The sequence below is a fragment of the Zingiber officinale genome, unplaced genomic scaffold (assembly GCF_018446385.1).
Source record: "Zingiber officinale cultivar Zhangliang unplaced genomic scaffold, Zo_v1.1 ctg68, whole genome shotgun sequence".
In the NCBI taxonomy this organism is placed as follows: domain Eukaryota; kingdom Viridiplantae; phylum Streptophyta; class Magnoliopsida; order Zingiberales; family Zingiberaceae; genus Zingiber; species Zingiber officinale.
In genome coordinates, this window is record NW_024589964.1 from 105,241 (window position 1) to 125,648 (window position 20,408).

Here is a 20,408-nt window from a genome sequence, read left to right on the forward strand (position 1 = left end):
AAGACGATACCCATCTTTTAAAGCACAAGGGACCAGCCAAAGATTTGGTCACTTCTGATTGGTTTGTTAGTCAATTAAAAAATCTATCTCAAACAAAAGTGATTCAGACTGAAGCAAACTTCAGAATTGATTGGGGAAAGATGGATGTCTTAAAAAAGAACATGTCTATCACTCTTGGGCCCCAAACGAGTACCAAAAGGCAAAAAATCTTTAACAAGAAGAATGTTTGGGTGGATACAAGGCCAATCGAAGTCATTGACTTGGGGACAAAAGATGCTACTATGATCTTCAAGAAAGAATTGATCAAAGTGAATGATGAGAAAGCCAATGAGGAGATCAAATCCTCCTCAGAGGTAGGGACCACGACTCTGAACAAGAGCAAGAGAGTGAAAAATAAGGATCAAAAGGTGGGGGAGAAGAAGCAAGGAAAGGCTCACCCCCACACATCTGCAGACCGAAACCGGATTCATAGGTGATCAATTGGTGCGAGGTTCTTAACTGATTTGGGTGCAATTACGAGCCAGGCTATAGCCTTTCCCGTACGAGAACTCTGCTATTCTTATATTAGATCAGATCTGGAACGTATTTATCCCGGCTTGAAAGAAGCCCCCACTTTCTTCTGTCTCCTGATGGGCTGGGAGCCTTGTCCTATTATGAATTCTTGAGCTAATTCCGGTACTCATTTTGATCCTCCTCTTCTTTGAGGAAAGCATCACGATAAGCATATGTTTAACACCACGATCAGTACTACATCGTAGCCTACTAACATCGTAGCCTACTACCATAGCACCAGACGAGAGAGAGAGGGGATGGGATTCACCCACCGGTCCGCGATCACTGCCTCTGCTAGGATGGATGTACCATTTACTGGCTCGGCTAGGCCCTTTCCAGACAAGAGTGCTACTACAATACAAGAGATAACTGCTACTACATACACGGACTCAGACTCCTGGTCAGCCACTATCTAAAGAAGAGATTGATCCGGGTGTAATATAATATAAATTGATCCGGTAAGGGAAGCGGAATCGTGATAAGGGCTTATACGGAATTTCGTGATAAGGGCTTATACATCGTACCAATAGACTGACTTATCCATAGACTGGAGACTAGACTGACTTCCATGTATTGTGCGAGTCTTAGAGTTCATGGTTATAGTGAATATGGACTTCAAGTAAAGACCCGTCGAAAGAGTCCCTTCCTTAAGTGCGAACGATTGTGCTTCACTTGAAGACAAAAGAGCACTCAATTCATTTGGGACTCGTAAGTGGCTGAAAAGCCATATTATCGAAAGGCACGAAAAAAGAGCCCTATTTTATACCAATACCCTGAGAGAAGTGTTACCAATACCCGACCCTGAGAGAAGTGTTACCAATACCCGTGTATTTTGCCACTTTCCAAGTCCATTTCAAGAGTGAAGAGCGAAGTTCGCGGATTTGCTTTCGTTGGGAAGTCTTATGAACTCGTAGGCGCTTCCTTTTTCCCTCTTTCCACTCAGAATCTCTTAAGGAATTCACTAGCTCCGCGTATGCGTAAAAGAGACTCCTTCTTTTCTCCCTCACTACCTTCGAACTCTTCACTGCCTATGTCCCTTCACTGCCTATGTCCCTTCACTGCCTTTGTCCCTCTTGATAAGCTTTTGGTGTCCGGGTAAGGATGATGTCCCGATCGATCTGCTCTTGAGGAATCGAACCCTTCATTAGAGTGGACCCCGACTAGAGGGAGGTACGTCAAGAGATAGAGTAGGGAGGTACGTCAAGAGATAGAGTTTCAAGGTAGGCACGAAGGGATAGAAAGGGTAAGGATGCTGCTATTGTGTGATTCTGACCCGCGTCATAGTTCTTTCTCTCCTTATCACAGAAGGAACTTGTCTTATAGGAACTTGTCTTCTAGTTATAGAAGGATTCTTTAATCCTAAAAACCATCTCTTTACCAATTGCTCTTACACCTAAGCTTTACCAATTGCTCTTACACCTAAGAAGGAAGGAGGAGAGCTAGGGAAGCTCGCAAAGGCAGTCACTGCACTCTTAACTAAGAAGGAGGGATAGGATTGAACTGAAGGAATGAACTCTGCTTCCGAAGGAAGAGCTGCTCTCTCTCTTTTTCTCTCCCGAGTGCGATTCCGATAGAGCTTTCTAGGCAGGCATCTTACCTTTCTCCGGATGATTCAAAAGTGCCTGCTCGAGCCTATGTCAAATACCCATCTTCTGAGCCTATGTCAAATACCCATCTTCTGTGAACCTGTTGATATGTTATCAGTGCCTACCGAGTCAATGAGAATGATCCCTCTTTCCATTCAATGTAATCTAAGAGAATTCGGGGAAAACCATTCAATGTAATCTAAGAGAATGAAATCTGTAAGGGAGGGCCGGCGACGGGCAAGAGTGAATTTATGGAAAGGGCACCATTCTGGGTATGCAAGTCGGGGCGATGAAGGACTGTATCGGAAGTGTGAGAGACTGGGCGATGAAGGAAGTGTGAGACTCTGACCCTCCCGAGATCGTGAGAGTGGAATTGGAGCAGAGTTCAGGACAATAAGAAAAGATCCTGCAGAAGGCATCCCTTTCCGGCCCTCATGGCACCTTCCGGAGTCTTCCCTTCCGACTGAGTGAATAGGCATAAAGAACTACCGAAGCGGCAGTTGAAAGTACCATTAGAGTCCGGTCCGGCAGTTGAAAGTACCATTAGAGTCCGGTCCGTAGAAGCCCTTTGCGAATGTCAGCTGTCAGTGAGCTTTCCACGTCGCTATCGCAAGGTCTACTATTACTTGTACACCATTGTAGACCTGATGCGGAACCATTGACTCTTTACATTGAGTCTTCCCTTCCAGAAAACTACTTGTAATTGACTCACGTCGCTGTCGCTCGTACCTTCCGATCTGCTCTTCGCTACGCCCCTTTCATTCTGGTTGCTAGACGAGTCTCATCTTGACTTCTTGATTATATAAGAACACTCTTTTCCTGGGATAGGGATAGAAGGTTAAGAAGCGGCGAGCAGGTTCAGCAGCGGTCCGAGCAGATTCTGACTTCGGCGGGTCCGACTCCTTACACTTTGATAGCTGAGTAGCTCGACTGAAGGAGAGGAACGGTAGAGTAAATGACTATAGTCAAAGTAGACCATGTTAGACCAGTTGCTGTGATAACGGTAGATCTTGAGGAATGCCAATCACGACTACTTACTGCGTAGCATTTACGACCTCTTGGCGTAGCATTTACGACCTCTTGCTGTGATAACGGTAGATTAGGGGTAGGGCTTTTTGAATGCCATACTCTTGCTCGCGGTAGTTTCGTAGCCATGAACTACTCTTGCTATAGAACAAACTACAAAGAAAGCTTCACGGGAATTATAAGAGACTGAGCCCTCAGCTGAATTCGAGTTACTGTCAAAGTCCCAAAGAGTCTGAGTTGTCATCGGGTTTCATCTGTCGGTAGGCACTAGAAAGATGCGCTGGTTCCCTTTATTGCTTATTGAAAGCTCCCGTCTCTTTTTTCTCCACTTACTATTACAAGGAGATAAGAAGGAAAGAGTCAATGCTACATGCTACATACTTAATTAAAGACCTGATCTACTTTACCGTAGTCGGGCCCAAAGCCATTTACTCACGTCGCTGTCGCAGCAACCGGTCGTCATCCGGTCTACAATGGTACCATTTACTCTTTCCATTGGTACCTATCTTTCGTCAGCAACGAGTTCAGTCGTGTTGCAGTCTATCGGTTGCTTTCCTCTTTCCCTTTCTCTCTGTCTAATCCAGCATTTAAGCTAAGCTGACCTTTGAGTACTTTGAGATTATGAACACATTCTTTCTTTTTTCTCTGGCAATTCTGTTCTATCTGGGGAGGCGAACTGATCAACGAGAAAGAGGCCCTACTCAAACTGCACTCATGCCTCTCCTGCATCAAGTTGACCGCCCCCCTTACGTAGTGATTCTATCAATCATGTACGTAGGTAGGACGGTATATCATGAAAAGACAAAAAGCCATTTGCACGAGGCGCACTGCGCTCCCCCTTGCCCAGATCTTCGCTTTTTCTAAGTCAAGTAATGGTGACCCGCCGAAGACTGGAGCCTCGTAACATGTTGACGAAGACCTCCTTTCTTAGGGTTCGGTCAGTAGAGAGGACGACTTTGCCTCCCTTCATAGCCCCACTCTCTAGCCGACTGATCCCGTTGATCACATATAAGTGGGAGGGAACGAGAGGTGAACGATCAGAGATTTCCTATAATAACCACGATGAAGCTGGTCCCTCTTTTAGTAGACTCAAAATAGTAGACTCCTTATTCAGGAAGAAATGAATGCCGGGCTCTCCTTATTCATTCTATGCTATGGGGCACTGCTAACCCCCAAGAAAGATCTTCATGCTGATCACTTCTTTGACGGCATCACCCTTCCCTTCGTTTCTTCTCAGCTCTTCGCCCCACAGCAACAGTCGTAAATGGCTCAACGGCCATTTACTCTTACCTTATCAATATTAGTCGAGCATATCTGTCTCTACAATCCCCCTTCCCTTCGTTCAGCTCTTCGCCCCTCGCCCTTCGGGCGAGCTCAATCGGTTGATTCCCAAAAGTAATGATGGTATTGCGCTGCCTCTATTCCCCGTCGGCCCACAGCAACAGTCGTAAATGGCTTTAGGCCATTTACTCTTACCTTATCAGTCGAGCATATCTGTCTCTACAATCGACCTATCGGTCGCTGCCTCTATTCCCCTTGTGTCGCCCCTCTCGCATACGCTCGAGCTCTATCTGTCGATACCCTTCCCTTCGTTCAGCTCTTTCGCCCCTTCCCTTCTAGTCCTCCTTTGAGTCTAGGTAAAATTGGATGAATCTGTCAAGTCAAGGTCAACGTACGTAGCAGCGGTGCATCGAAGGCCGCCCGTGATACAGGAGGTCACAGAAGAGTTAAAGGATGTCATGCCTCCTGAGCTACTCATTCCTCCAATCCGGGAACCATTAAAGAAGAGGAGCGGACCAGAAAAACAATCCCGACACTAAGCTAAGGGGAAGGTCTCAGAATCCGGGGAAAGGTATAGTTACGTGTGAGAACTTCTATACGAGAATGTATTAACATACCAAAAGGGACCGGAATGTCTGTCATCAATTGAACTCCATACTGACCAGAGACCAATCTGTGCTCTCGCCTAGCTCTGAACGAGGAGAAGAGAATGCATTAACTCTCTCCATACTGACCAGAGATGTGCTCTCGCCTAGCTCTGAACGAGGAGAAGCGGTTCACGTATGAAAGAAAGGTACACGTACGACTCAATTACAAGAGTCAGTCAATGGTGACCTTTGACTCTTGTAATTTACTCTTTCCAAGATCTTTCGTAGTTTTGAATGTCTAGTCGTAAATGGAATCCGTATAAATGGCCCCAAAGGAAAGACCATTGTATACTTGTGCTCCACATTTGAATTGAGAAACTGAGTGAATTCAGTCAAATACCCTTTGTTCTCGGATGCTAGCCTGGCAGATACTCTTTGATGCTCCGTACTCCGTATACGCTTCCTTTTCCTCGTATGATAGCAGCGTACTGACAAATCTCGGATGGGGGGTCTGTCTTCCTCAGTACCTAAGTGGATATCCGAACATTCATCAACAGTGGCCTAGCCTCCATGTTCTAGTTCGCGGTGCAACCCATTTGATAACAAGTGTCTATCACACCCTTCCTCTCCCTCTCCCTAACTCTGATGTAGAATGTCCATGTGGTCGAGCCCTCCTTATCTTCATATTTCGTCTCTCTCTCAACCGCAACTCTCACTTATCTGAATGGACTTGCACTTGCATACCGTAGTTGTGAATGGCATTGCATACCGATAAAGAATAACCGTACTTTCTTGCCAGTCGGTCCTCAACAAGATGATCAAGTCTGATCTACAATGACCTGTGCTTCGTGCTTTTCTCCCTACTCTTTGTTCTCTCCTTGCTTTCTGAACCTCCATTTTCGGCAAAGGGATTGATCGTTGTTCTTATCTTATTATAAGATGAGAAGATCGTGATTTGATCCCTTTCCCTGATCGGAAAGTGTTCAATTGGAACATGAAAACGTGACGTCTTAGTTACTCTTCGATAGGGGGTGGAGGAGGAGATTCTCGAACGTATCCAATTCTTTCGAAAGAATGGAAGGAGGAGCCGTATGAGGCCTCATTTACGGTTCTGTAGAGTGAGAGGTGACTTCTCTGTCGACTTATCCCCCAAGAAAGCAAACTCTGCCTTGCCAGAGTACGATGATTTGAAATCACTGCTCTTATACCTTTTTACAATAACATTCAGTAGTCTTAGTAAGAGGGACCATCCGGGGATTTTCATTCCTCGGCTGGGGAGAAGGATGACTTCCCTCCAGGCACTGAGAGCGCAAAGCAGTGTACTCTTAGCTGCTTGCCAAGAGCACCTTGGGTGGTTGATGATAGAAATATCACCTCAAGACAACTCGAAACTGACGACCGGCCTTAAAAGGGTCGAGATCTGAAGAAGATCTGGCTAGTAAGCAGACGCCGTCCCCGACAAGTTCCGGTGGGTCAAGGAGAGGTCTTGTCCCGAGTAAAGGGATATTTGAGGGTATCTGAGTGTAGCATCTCTTTCCAAAATATTATGTTAGGATTAAGATGACTACGCTTTTCAAAGGATTTCTTGAATATCTGCCTCAGGCTTCATGGCGCCGCGTGTTTGAACATGCGGGATCATTAAGGGGATTTCAGATTAAGATCTTCTTAATGGTTACTGGTAATCTATCTACAGAGGGAGCTCTTTGCTCTTTGATCTTTGCACGAAAAGTTATGGCACTTGTCCGGAAATCGGGTCTGCTTTTTGCAGCACTCTATTTAAAACAGTGTAGTGTTCATCTCCAACATATGGAGGAGGTGAGCGAGCCCGCCCACCGGTATATGTGTCATTGAGCCGAGCAGGGATACCAACGATTATCCCATCTCACCACCGGCATATTATAGCTGGGAGAGGAGAGAGGGCAGATCGGTTGGTCCGTCTATCTTGATCGTGGTTTAGTATCTGTCGAATTCTGAGGCTTGCTAAGCCAATTGGCAAAAGCACTTTGAGTTCGGTTGTGACTGACCCAACCAATATAGATGGGATAAAGCAGGTGTTAGGTTTTATAAAAAGTGCATTTTCAACCTTACAACCACTTGACCTTCCTTGGATCAGGGGAGTTCCCTTGAATAAAGGGTTCTCCTGGGTTCCGACTTGGAAGTCCACACCTAATGATGATCGAGAGTTTTCCGGACCAAAGGCTGTACCGTCCATATTTACAGCAATGAAATATGAGGTGGCATCTTTTGCAAGGGATCTTCGATTGATTCATTCAAAGGAGGGCGTCTTTTCCCCGGGTATTCTATGGGTTAAGAGGGTCTTATGGCCCTTAGATAACTCCTGGAATACTCGGATGGTAAATAAGGATCTGAGGTTCTACGAGACTCAAGTAGGGCCGATCTTTGATGAGCTGGCAACAGCCTTTGAAGGGTATCCTCTGAGACCAGGTCGGTTGGCTTGCTCCTTAGAGGGAGCCGGGAAGAGACGACTGTTCGCTATAGGAAACTATATACGACAGCGTCTCCTCCATCCCGTACATGATTGGGGAATGCGGGTCTTATCCCGTCTTCCTTGTGATGGTACGTTTCAACAAGAACGTCCCATACATCGATTAGCTCTTTTGAGACCGTCGGAGGTTGACTCTTTCGACCTATCATCTGCAACTGATCGATGGCCAGTGTCCGTGATACATGATTTAATGGCATGTATCTTTGGGCCTAGTCTGGCTTCATGTATTGTTAATGGTTCTCTAGCACTGTCAGCATTCTGGGTCGGGCCCCCGTTAGTAGGGAGTTCTCGATTTCTTTGTTTTCGTACTGGGCAACCATTGGGCTATTATGGCTCTTGGGCGCTTTTGAGTCTATCCCATCATTATTTGGTGTGGTTGGCAGCATTGATAGTAGGTTGGGGACACACCCCATTTACGAGATATGCCTTACTTGGTGATGACATTGTCATTGCTGATAGGGCTGTGGCTGAACAGTATCGTAAACTGTTAGGTCTTCTGGATGTCTCTATTTCGGAGAGCAAGTCATTATGCTCAAAGAGTGGAGCTCTGGAGTTTCCCAAGCAGGGTTGACAGAGTTTCTAAAAACTTCTCTCCAGTTTCTGCGAAAGCAGTCCTTTCAGCTACGACACTGATCGGTCTCTGCCAGGTGGCTGATAAGTATAACCTTTCGACGGGTGAGCTTATTCCGCCTTGCCGGAGCAGGGTCTCGAGTCAGGGGCCGCCTACTTTCGAACCACCTTAGTCGTAGGTGGAAGCGATTGAGGATTGTTTCTGAGAAGTCTCTATCGTATCTTCGGCTACCTTTATCTTTATGGTTAGGACGGGGGAAACCCCTTAATCCGTATCTGAAGGGAATCATAGTCGAGGAGGTGCTACGGTGTTGCCAACCCAAGCAATTGGATCTGGTGTCCTCCGACATCCTGTGGAGCGAAGGGGCGAAGAGCTGAACGAAGGGAAGTATTAGAATATAAGGTGAGACGATAGTCGCCTAAAAAACCATCATATGTATTTGAAGAGCTGAACGAAGGGAAGTATTAGAATATAAGGTGAGACGATAGTCGCCTAAAAAACCATCAGCAGTATTTGAAGAGCTGAACAAAAGACAAAAGTTTCATTCTTTGAACTTTTGGGGCCATCGGACCGGAATCAAGATTCGGAGCGAGTGAGGCCAGAAAGAGGATAGTGTCCTGAGTAGATAGCATGGTCGGACCACTTCTCGTCCATGATCGGTCTAGGCGCCTCCATCAGTTTGGTCAAGTGAGGAAAGGAACGAACGCTAGTGACTAGGAGCCAAGGTAGAAGTACTAAGGGGAATGGAGCCAGTGCAAGACCAGAAGACCAGAAGAGGGAGCTCTTTATGGAATGTCCAACTTCGCTGTCCTCTCTTTGAATCCAACTACTCTCTTTATTCAACTACTCTCCTTCTTAATTAATAATAAAGAAGAGAGATGAGAACGACAAGACCAGACGAAAGAGACCAAGACAAGATAGGAAGAGCAGGAATAGACTCGGAAAGGAGATGTCGAAGTTCAGGGTCTCTTTGTGAATGGGACGAGGTGCTCCGCAGTGGTGGACCAAGACAGTGGGAAAGAGGCGAGCAAGGAAGGAGCGAGTGAGTGGAAGAGCCGACCATTTAGACGCAGGTCAAAGGATTCACTCCAATTGTCGATAGTAGGAATGTCTCGAATTCCGGAGCCAATAATCCGACCTTTTCAAGGGAAGCGGGCCCGACCGAGCCGCCTTATCTTGGTCAGTCTCAAAAGGATCATGAACTAGAAACTATAAAGACGATGCGGTCAATCAATTCTTGCTCTCCCTCCAGCGTACCGGGATCGAGTGAAACGAATGCCGCGCCTCACAGGGCTTCGTCAACTTCCCCGAAGACAAGTGCAATGCAATGCAATGCTTATATTATACTAGTATACTAGTCCCTCTGGCGAGCTAATATGAATAAGCATTTGTCTATCTGCACAGAAAGAAAGAGTGTCTTGCTTGCGGCCTAGGAAGCGGGGCTCCTTAATCATTTTTCTCTATAGGAGCTGTGCGAAAGGTACGGAGTGTGAATGCGACAGGAGGCAATCTCTATCTTTAGTTGGTTGAACCGAGGGAGAACATTTACTACAGGCACCTGAGAAAACACAAGAGGAATTATGGGAACTATGTCTACTGACTCGTATGCAAAGGTTGCGAAATGGTAGGGAAGGCGAGTGGGACAACGAGAACTGGGAAGGAGATATCCCGATGATCCGGAATCGGTCCACAACCCACTGCTTGTCCCGAACCTCTTGTCCCACTTCTCCGGCTGGCCCACCCTAGACTATTTTACTAGAGCGTGCGGATTCGGCCCTTGTCCCTGCTTCTACTCATGCTTCCCGCTGCTCCGGCATTCAATGAATAGTGAAGAAGAGGGCTAGTAGAGGGAACCAATGAAAGAGCTTCTACTGGTTGAACATAGATATCCCGGCCTCGGACTAGACGGAAGCATAGGTAGGCTACAACTACTTCTGAATTCGTTGCTGAATGAGTAATATTATAGTAGTCGCCGTCTACACGTCGCTCTTGCTCGTACCTTACGATCCCATACAGACAAGTGAGGGGCGAGTGATAACGACGCGGGAGAAAGGAGTCAACTTAGAATTAATATATTAAGTCTTTCCCCTCTCTAATAAATATAGTCCGCTCTTATAATAAGAAATTCTAGTATTAGCACTTACAATAGAGCTAAATTCGAGCGATAGCGACGTGGACTTCACTTATCTTCTGCTGGCTCCACGTATTTCTTTTATGAAGCCCAAGATCCCTTAGCTGCTTCGCTTCATTTGTTGCTTCACCTCGTTGCTTCGCGGGTCCGGCTCATTTTCTCTACTTCGCTTTCTTGCCATGAGGATTCAGACTTCGACTTTCGCTTCTCTTTCGCTCTCTAACATCGAGAGTAGTTATAGTTAAGTGATCTGAGCTCATTCTTTATTGACAGTGGTTCTCATGAGTGAGACTTCTCCTAATATGAATTGGTGGGCTCGCTCATCCCGCTCGCTGGCTTGCAATAGTGACTCGTTAATAGCATCTCCGATGATAGGGCAGAGGCTTCAATTTAATAGAAGTGGCATGGCATGGCGGACAAGTGGATCAAGTGCTTCAGTTCTTTGGTTCCGAGTTCGGAGCTCGTGAAAGGACGCAAAGAGTTCAAGTAAGGTCAGCGGAGGTGGCCAAGACCCGATTCATCAAGTAGTGACTTTGCCCGCGATAGCTTACTTAGTAGAAGAGGCATAGAATCAGGCTCCTTTCCAATGAACCAGAGATCCAGTCCGGGGCTAGTAGTCCGGGAGCGGCTCGGACTCATCAGCGGAAAGTGCCTAGTAACTACGTCAGCTAAAAGAATGAACTCTTTACTGCTCCGGTAGCCAGTTTGACTAAAGCATTGGACAAGGAGTGTCTCTTTCTTTTGCGACCTTGCTGCTCCTCATCTTTCTCTTTCTGTGGCACGTACTCTGAATCTTGATCTTTCTCTCTCTTCCCGCCCTGCCAGGAATCTCTGCCTAACAAGAATGACGTGCCCTCCTTCCTTACAGTAAGATAGGAAGATACGCCTAGCCTCAGAAGAATGACTTCCTTCCTCTCAATCAAGTGCCCGAAAGAAACCATGCATTCCTATCAGACCTCCCCCACTAGGACCTCCACTCGCAGGGTCTAAAATCAGTCCTTACTAAGAGGGCTTTCTTATCACTCTTTCGGGGAAAAGGAAGCATAATCAGGTTCGGTTCGGTGAGCGAGGGCTGAAGATCAGAGGTGCGAGTTAGATCCGGTGACAGTGGGAACTCCTATAGTACGATATAGAGTGTGAACGCAAGAACGAGAGAAAAAGGAGACTGATTGAAGAATGATGCGCTGATTGAAGTGAAGAGATATTGAAGTCGGAGAGAGATTGAAGAGATATTGAAGTCGGAGATAGTTGCGAAGGATCTTAGCCCCGGTCTCTTTCCCCTGACTCCAACATTTACTCAATCGAGTTCTCTCTCTCAATCGAGTTGAAGAAGCGAAGTCGAATAAAAAGTGAAGTCGGGGAAGAATCAAGAATGCGTACTCACAAATAATGATCAAGACCGTGGCCGTTCCGCTGCCGCACAGAGTTTGGCCCGTAGACAAAGATCACGAAGCAATCATCTTATGTAAGAGAAGATCAAGTTCTACGAAAGAAACGAAGAATGAATGAGATAGGTGCGAGTTTGATGACGTAGTTGCGAAAGAATCAGTCTAAGGTTGGCTCGCTCGTCGCTCGCTGGGTTCGAATCCCCAAAGACGCCTAAGAAGATGAGGAGCGAGTGAAACGAGCGAAAGAAAGAGGGGTGCTATGCGAGTGAATGGAGATGGAGCACTGCCATGGAGAAGGCTCGAAGTAGCGCGTAGAAGAGCGAGTGAGAACTAAGCAGAAGAGGTGAACCATATTGTAATTTAAGGAGCGCGGCCACATATAAAGCGAAGTCGAGGAAAGAGAGGAGCGGGGGAGGATCTATCTCTATCCCCACGACTGAAACAACCAGTAGATGCAGATACCAGAGAGAGCCCATCGCTTCCTAGTTATGCTGCGGTTGCCTAGGCCGGGGAAGAGTGGGCCTCCGGAGTTTGCTTTCTTCCAAGTCCAGTCGCTCATGATATGAGTAGGCTTTCCTGAAAAAGATCCTGAGCTTCGGCACCTACTACTTACTAAGCGAAGTCGAATGAGACTTGAGTTCATGCGAAGTGGAGTGCGGCAGCAAAGTTCATCCGCCTGTTCTCCACTGAGGGCAAGAGAGCAGAGATGTCGAATGCATCAATCAAGATCAAGAAGCAAAGATCAAGAGACAATTGAAGCTTTGCAAGCACGATTGCACGATCAAAGCAATTGAAGGGGAGAATTCAGCAAAGTCGAATCAAGCAAGCAAGAGAGCAAATAGAGATAGAAGATCAACACTTCCTGTTTGCTTTGTCGAATGAATCATCAGCGAAGTCGAGATTGGGTTCATTACTTAATAGTCAGATTCAGTGTGAAGCGAGGGATTGTCCGGAGACCTACGAGTCAGTGGGGAGCAAGCCTCATCTCATGCGGAGTCAGGATTGGATTCATCCGGCTACTCATCTGGCTAAGCCTTCAGAATGCAGTCGGTAGGTAAGCAGATCCGGCTACTCATCTGGCTAAGCCTTCAGAATGCAGTCGGTAGGTAAGCAGATCCGGCTTTCTTTCCCCGTCCCATTCACTAGGAAGCTTCAGTAGTCCCTTCCTCGTACGCCTCATCTCATTAATCTAAATAAGTGAAGCGAGCCGGAATTTCACCCTCCACATTTGCCATAGTCCTCGCAGCACACACACTCTAGCAAAGAGTAGCTCCAATGACTCCGAGTTGCTTACCTTTCACTCAGAAAGAATAAAGCACTCCTCCACCCATATATAAATAGAAAGAAGGAGGATCAGAACGAATGCACTAACCGCCCTAGGATAAGAATGATCACACCAGCAAAAGCACACGCCCCAAAAAAAATGAGATAGAAGCAAAAGTACACGTCCCACTCAGAACTAGACATAGCCACACTTCCTTCTACACCATAGCAACTTCCCTCTACAATTTAGAGAACTTCTTTCTATACCAGATGCCCGGGACAATGAACTCCTCCTTAGCTTGAATCTCTTCTAGACAGATTGGGCCGAATGTAGACTAATGAGCATTCCTCGCTTCTCAAATCACTACTTGAACTTTGACCACATCCTTACCAATTCGCCAGCCTCTCCTTGGATGTGCATGCCTCATTCCTATTTTAATGAGAATTCCGAGTTCTGCTCTCCAGACTGATTCTCTCCTTCTTGACCCGTCCTATCTGAATAGACTGAACTTGTACCAGCAACTCTCAGTCTTCAGCCCACTATCACATCGATCCACATAACCTGGAAACCCACAGAACAAGAGAGTGTCTAAACTATTCGCACCAACTCTGTAAGCCAAGCGAGACACCCTTGCACCAAACTCAATTTGCACCAGGCCAAATGAAAAGATGCTTCCTTACCTCATTCTCCACGGTTCACCACCACCCAAGAAAACCGAGTACCCACTTCCTTCCATTCAGAACGAAGAAAGGTGAACACAGATCCCTAGTCACTATCTAAACAAGGAGCGAAGAACTGCTTCTTGGGGATCGTACCGCTTACTCTGTGATTGGATCACCATTGTCACTTAAGCACCACGGTGTCTCCTTCTTTCCGACTCTCTGCCATCTACTCTTCCCGACTCATAGAATACTGAACTACCTGACCTTCCTTCAATAGATTCGTGTCAATCAAACCTCTCTTCAAACCATTCCCTTTTACAGTATGTAGATCAGTGCCATACCACTAGCAACTCAATTACCAAGTTAGATACTAGAGCAAGAGCGGAGACGTCAAATGAACTTTCTATAGTCGTCCCCCAAGACCAGGAGGGCATCCCCTGACTCATGGTAAGGCATATCTGAGCACTCAGATTCGACCCTCAGCCCTTCCCACACTGGTTGACATATCGGAGTTGCCTAACTCTACCCCTTACATAGCTCTATACTATAGAAGAAGCTTCTCACACAAGTGTCGCTCACTGCCCAATCACCATCCAATTAGATGAGTATCGCATAGCTGTCCACACTACCCTGATTAGTCGTCCCACCAATTCTTACATGTGAGAACTCCTTCTCCTCGCAGATCAGGACAGTCAGGAAGCTGATGAGCTCCGAGTCATCTAAAGGAGTCCGGGAGGTGCATTGCTAGGGCATCGCAGGTCCGCCCAAGAGAAAGAGGGACGGCATTCTATAGCACTGCCTAATGGGCATAGGTCCTTGCACTATCTTGCCTCTATTCCTGGACTCTAGGAACTGGGCAAGTTCCCTCTTGTGGAGTGCTTCCAATCATCTTTCTTGCGCTGCACTGCATATCTTAAGAAAGAAGTGCGCAGCTGTCAGGTAGGTGGACGGAAGGCTATTCGGCGTCTGCTTCGTCTGGCTATGGAGTCTGAGCTATCTTATAGAGAGCTTCCTTCCGGAAGAGGTGCGAACGGGCGACACAACAACTACGTGCGCAGAGCAGTTTAGCCGACGCAGAACGGTGACCATTTTCTTATAAATATTATATGAGCGAGAACTGACCCGTTCCGCACCTCCTTTGAGTCGGCTTTCCTTTCTTCGCTCCTCGGTCCCCTAACAGAGAGCATCCCGTCTGAATTCGCTTGAGCACTCTTTGGTTCTCGCATAGGTTCGCGTCACTGTGGACCTTTGTTCGCTCCGGACCCCATCCCATGATCGACCGAACGGAAGTCCCCCCTCCTTGAATAGAACGGTAGATCTCTCCATTATGTATGATGAATCATCCGTTCGCTACTCTTATCTTCCTATCTCTTCTCACTTGGGAACTCAACAGCTATCTAACTCAATGACCAGGGCACCATCACTCTATACCAGATGGATCTGAATTCGCCCAGCCATTGCCTCCCAGGTTCTCTTTGCCGGGATTGGCCGCTTCGACCGGTGAGCACTTCGACGGGGCCACGTAAGACGGGTCAGTTCTCGCTCCTCTACTTGACCACTCCAAAGAACACACAGAGCTATTCCGCAGGTCCACGTACAGAAGACTCCTGCCCCTATAGCCAGATCATAGAATTTCCATCATTGAAAGAAGTTCACAAGGCTCACTCCACCTATTGATAGAGCCTAGCCAGATCTTTAGCCGGATCCCATAGCTATTAGCCAGATCAAGAACCATAGCCCGCACGAGAACCAGCCCAAGAGAGGTGTTCCGAGACTAGGACCAAGAGAGCTAATCTTCCCTTCCCCGTCCCGGATCGAATAGTAGAGCTCCTTTCTCCCTCCCTCACTTCGGACTCTAGCCGCCCATTCATCGACTTACGAGACTGAGCGCTCTAGCTTCTCCGCTACCTTCGATCTTTCATCCCATTCAGAGTGAAGCATAGAATAGACCGAGAAGGCGCCACTCTGACTAGTTATTTCATGCGAGACTAGAAGACTGAGGCACTCTCCGAGAACTTGAATCTCTTCCCGCCTCCTTGCACGATATCATCTGAGAATTCCAGCTAAGCGACCTCATTGGCCTTCCCACTTGCAGTTAGCCGCCTCTCGTTCTGGTCTCCTTCCTTTACTTGTAAAAGCACTCTGGTCTCTGGAAGAAATTGAAATGATTACTTTGTTCTTCTCCTTTCCTTTACTTGATGCTAGGGGAGCTTTCTTTTTCTTGCTTTCCAATCCACTTTCTTATTAGCTATCGTGGTGATCGCTTGCTTTTTCTTGCTTTCCAATTCCTATTGTCTAGTGGATGATTAGTGGATGATTGTTCGAATTTGATCTTGCTGGATGATGCTAGGGGAGCTTTCTTTTTCCTATGTTTATGGCTCGCTTGCTTTTTTCTTTCGACTTCGCTTCCAATGGGGAAAGAGTGGAGCTTGCCCTCTGGGGAAAGAGTGGAGCTTGCTTTGATGGCTCGCTTGCTTTTCTCTATGTCACATGGCTTTTCATTGCTTGCTTTCTTTCTCGGCCTTGCTTCCTTGCTTGATTGAATCTTTCTTTCTCGGTTTACTTGTTTTGTTCATTCTTTGGATTTAGCTTTCGCTCGGTTGCTTGGAGCACTTTCGGTTGCTTTTTTTCCTATCTTTCGTTTCGCTCGGTTTTTTCCTCTGTGGAAGAGAGCATAGGAGTGGGTGGTGAAGACTTGCTCTTCAGTGCCTCGGTTTACTTCTATTCTTGCTCAAGAGTGTGAAGTGGAATGCAATAAGGGCTCTTCAGTGCCGTGGAATGCAATAAGGGCTCTTCAGTGCCTCGGTTTACTTCGAGTCTTGCTTTCTCTTCTTTTCTCTTCTCGGTTTACGCGATAGCTGGTCCTGCACTGGAAAGAGGAATGCTCGAGCTCAACCACGTAGCACTCTTGACTGAAGATTCGATGGAATGCGCTACGTCCTTCTTGCTCCACGTCCTTCAGTCCTGCGCTCCCGTTGCACTGCTACGCACCTCAGTAGTGGATCTGTGCCGATCAATTCTTGATACCAATAGAGCAGGCGAAAGAACAGAGACTACTGAAGAAAGACCTCTATCACCAGCCTTCATATTCGCACAATTTCATGCTTCTCGTGCGATTATGCCTATCGACCTCTCTCTCTGGCTTCTGCTCTGTAGCAAGCTTTCCCCTCATCCCACGTGAGCCTAGCGCCCATCTGCCCGGAAGTCCTCTGCAGAAGAATCATCCTCCTGCCTGCTAATAGCGCGGAGGGAGATCAGAGCCCTTTCGCTCTCCACGATCTACTGTGGCTTGCTTTAACGAATCAATATCCATCTCAGAGAACAGAAGGGTTAGGGCTTATTGGTAGAGGGGCATATAAGATTCGGCAAAAGGATCTACCTTCTCACTGGACTCAATGGAGCAAGAGGGAGAGTTTAGCCAGGCGCTCCGATCAGAATAAAGAAAGAGCCTTTTATCCGACCAGGTCCCATCCCTTTCGTGGTTGAGTTGAAGTGGCTTCTCGTCAATAGTACAAGCAAGTTCAAGATCATGGCACCGAAAGAAGATCCGCGAAGATGCGGAGCGCTTGAAAGCAATAGAGAGCGAAGATCATACAACGACCGCTGTAACTATGGGTCTCGAGCTCCAGTTCTCGCTGTCCGGTCTTCACCTATCACTAATGCTTTTCGTCCCCTATCAGTAGTGGTAGCTCGCGGGCAAGAAGAAAGAGGGTCTCCCATTCTAGCTAGGCCTTAAGCCATTGAGTCTTCCCAGTGATCCCGTGCATCGTTCATGGCACCCTTCTCAACTCTCACTCGCAAACAGACTGATAGCTGCATAATTGAACCCGTGACTCTGACCTAAGATTGATTGTCCAAACGCTCCGCTCCGACTTCGCTTCCTATTCATCTCATTCCTCACTCGAAAAGCGAAGTGCGGAAGATTCATGGTCTGAAGTGAAGGCAAAGTCTCTACGATGGAATGAGGAAGGTCGAAGCCGGGACAGAATCCAGTTCAGATGGCCAGACTCCCTTACCCGAAGCGAAGTCGAGAGGAGCGAGCAAAAAGACAATAACAGAAGGGACGCAGACTTCGTCCAGTTAGCGATAAAGGTAGAGAGTGCGGGGAATGATCTTTGATTCGGAATCGTCGCTTACTGAATCTCGACTTCGCATATCAAGCCTCACGGGTCAGTTGTCGCGGAGACGGGGTGCCTCAGACCGGCGTCCAGCCCGAGACCTCACTCTCAGCTCAAATGAGGTTGTGAAGTGGAGCAGAACGAGCGAGTGAAACCAAATATAGTTGGTCTTTATCTCCCGCTCGCTTCTTTGTCTGCCTTTGTTCTCATCTCATTCCTTTATATATAGGAGTCCCACCTCCTCTTCTCTCTGACAGTAGATGGATTATCTTCCCATCTTTCATCCACTTACGAGACTCAGGATCCCGGTTCGCACTTACTTTACCCCATCCGAGAATTGCCTTAATTGCCTCTCCTCAACTTCTCTCCCGTCGCACAAGATTTAATTGGTCAGGGCTTCGGTCGGTGCTGACTTGAAATCGCCAGTTCTCCAGGCGAATAGATTCAGACCTCTCGCGGAAATGAGCAGACTCTAATACAACTGAAGCAGAGGGCCCTCTCGTCGGGACATGAATCATGCAGTGCACGGGACCCAGCCCTAATAAGGGAGAGAGTTTAGAGCTCTTATCACATAAATATACGTAGGCCTACATGAGGGACTGGTCTTTCCAAAGAACCATAGCGGATCCTTCTTTGACTGAGAATGGGCTCAGATCCCTGCGCATCCCTACCGACGCTTCAGTTCTCTAACGCTCCTATCGAATGAGAGGGAAAATTCCTCTAACTTCGTCTCTCACTTTTCTTTTAATTGAGAGCTCCCGTCAGCGCACCCGACTAATTGAGTGATCCGAGCAAGAGGACAGATGATCGAACGCATCATTCCATTCGATCCTTCACAACTCTTTCTCTTGTCTTGCCTTTGATCCGCCGCCATGCCAGGACTACTACTGAGACTGATAAGATATGTAATTCCTATTCTTTCTTCTGCTAAACTGACTTCGCTACTCGCAGATTCAGATTCAATCACTTGAGCCAGCCCTCCTCGGTGCTTCAGTTCTATACATCCTCGGTCCGGTCTTAACTTCTATCTAGTCCTGTAGTTCCCAGCCCTGCTTGAGTAGAGCTAGATACTCTCTCCATCTCTCTCCCTTCCAGTCCATCGATAGGTACTCCCTCAGTTCCAGCTGCCCGCCCTGCCTTCTCCTTTTCCCTCCTCCTATCCATAGGCCCGGCATGAGAGGACAAGCCAATCATCATCCGGGAGGCCTGAAATGGAGTTCAAGCCCCGCCACTGAGTACAGGCCTTATAGGTGGTGCAGGAATGGCTGGCTACGAGTCTTTATCCGTCCCACGGCCCATCCCTTTCATCACTCATGCCGTCCCCGCTTGCTCTTACCCGGTCTAATGTCAGCACTGGCCCTAGGAAGGAGACCTGCCCCCGAGAAAAGACTATGACAATCACAATCAGAAGACGGGCATAGAGAGAGAGGAGAGAGCTCAGAGGTCTGGGGTTAGGAAGGAGATTAGGATTTAGGCGAGAACGACATTCGATCAGGCATGGCATGATTCACTATGAATTTCATGCCCTAGTTCGGAAGCTAGAGCAGAGCGGGCCATAGATATTCTGTGAGGCGGGAAAGACTAAACCAACTGCTCTCAATGGTTCGCGGTAGTAGGTTCGCGGGGACACTTTCAAGACCAAGACTTTAGAAGCGAAGTCGAATTCGATCTGAGATGAGATGATGCGTACGAGGGACGAACGATAGTGACGTGGGCGGACCAAGTGGATGCAGTGGATTCTGAATCGACTATGCACGGGTGAAATGGAATGCCTACTTCGGGGCGAGGAGCGGTGAGAGTTCTGTTCCGTAGATGCACATCCTCTCTTTTCTTCCTGCGCATGATCCAAGACTTGTTATATATAAAGTCAGTCATTCGATCACTAAGACCCACGGAGCGGTGACTATGAGGAGGTGGACGAAGCTATCTCCGCCATCAGATTCCGAGTGAAACCAACGGACGTACAACTATCATTCCAGGAACTGCTATACCGCTACCATAGCCTTGCGCATATCCATACGCTCCCGATCATGAGCCCTTATTTGGGGCCTACTTACTACTGAAGACTCCCCATACAATCCAGGACAACTAGAGTGGCATACTACTTGAATAGCGGGACAAAAAGAATGGCAGGAAGGCAGGACTACAGGCTTCGACTGTCAGGACTACTGGCAGGAAATCGACTACCTTGGGAGCGCCTTCCCCAAGAGTCTTTCCCGAGCTAGCTCCTTGCTTGTAGTTGACCTCTGACTAATTGATCTCGGGTTCTTTTCTCCCACCTCGTTCGCTCCTTCCCGCTCCTTCCCAGCTCCCTACTCATTCATTACTTAGGTGCCCTCGCCTACTCCTGATCTTCGACCGACTTGACTGTCTTTCCCCGAGCTCCGAGGCATTGACTCGTCGGAATTGACTCTTTCCTAAATTACGGTAAAGCGAGCTATCGTTGGATACAATCGTACTTTAGGTCGATCCCAGCAACCACGTCGCTATCTTCCCCTTGTAGTTCGTCCCACAGCAACACCCAAAAAACCATCAGCAGTATTTTATGGCTCAACGGCCATTTACTCTTACCTTTACAGTCGAGCCTATCCTTTCGTCTACCGTTCCTTTAGTCACACGTCGCTTCGCTCGTCCGAAAATACTGCTGATGGGTATTGTCACACGTCGCTAAACTATTCTTATAATTTTTTGCGTCCAAAATACTGCTGATGGGTTTTTAGGTATTGTCACACGTCG

The 20,408-nt window shown here is 47.4% G+C and overlaps 1 pseudogene; it reads left to right on the top strand.

Annotated features, from left to right (window-relative positions):
- The first annotated feature begins 7,254 nt into the window (after positions 1-7,254).
- On the top strand, positions 7,255-8,281 carry LOC122037596 (annotated as a pseudogene).
- The last annotated feature ends 12,127 nt before the right edge of the window (positions 8,282-20,408 follow it).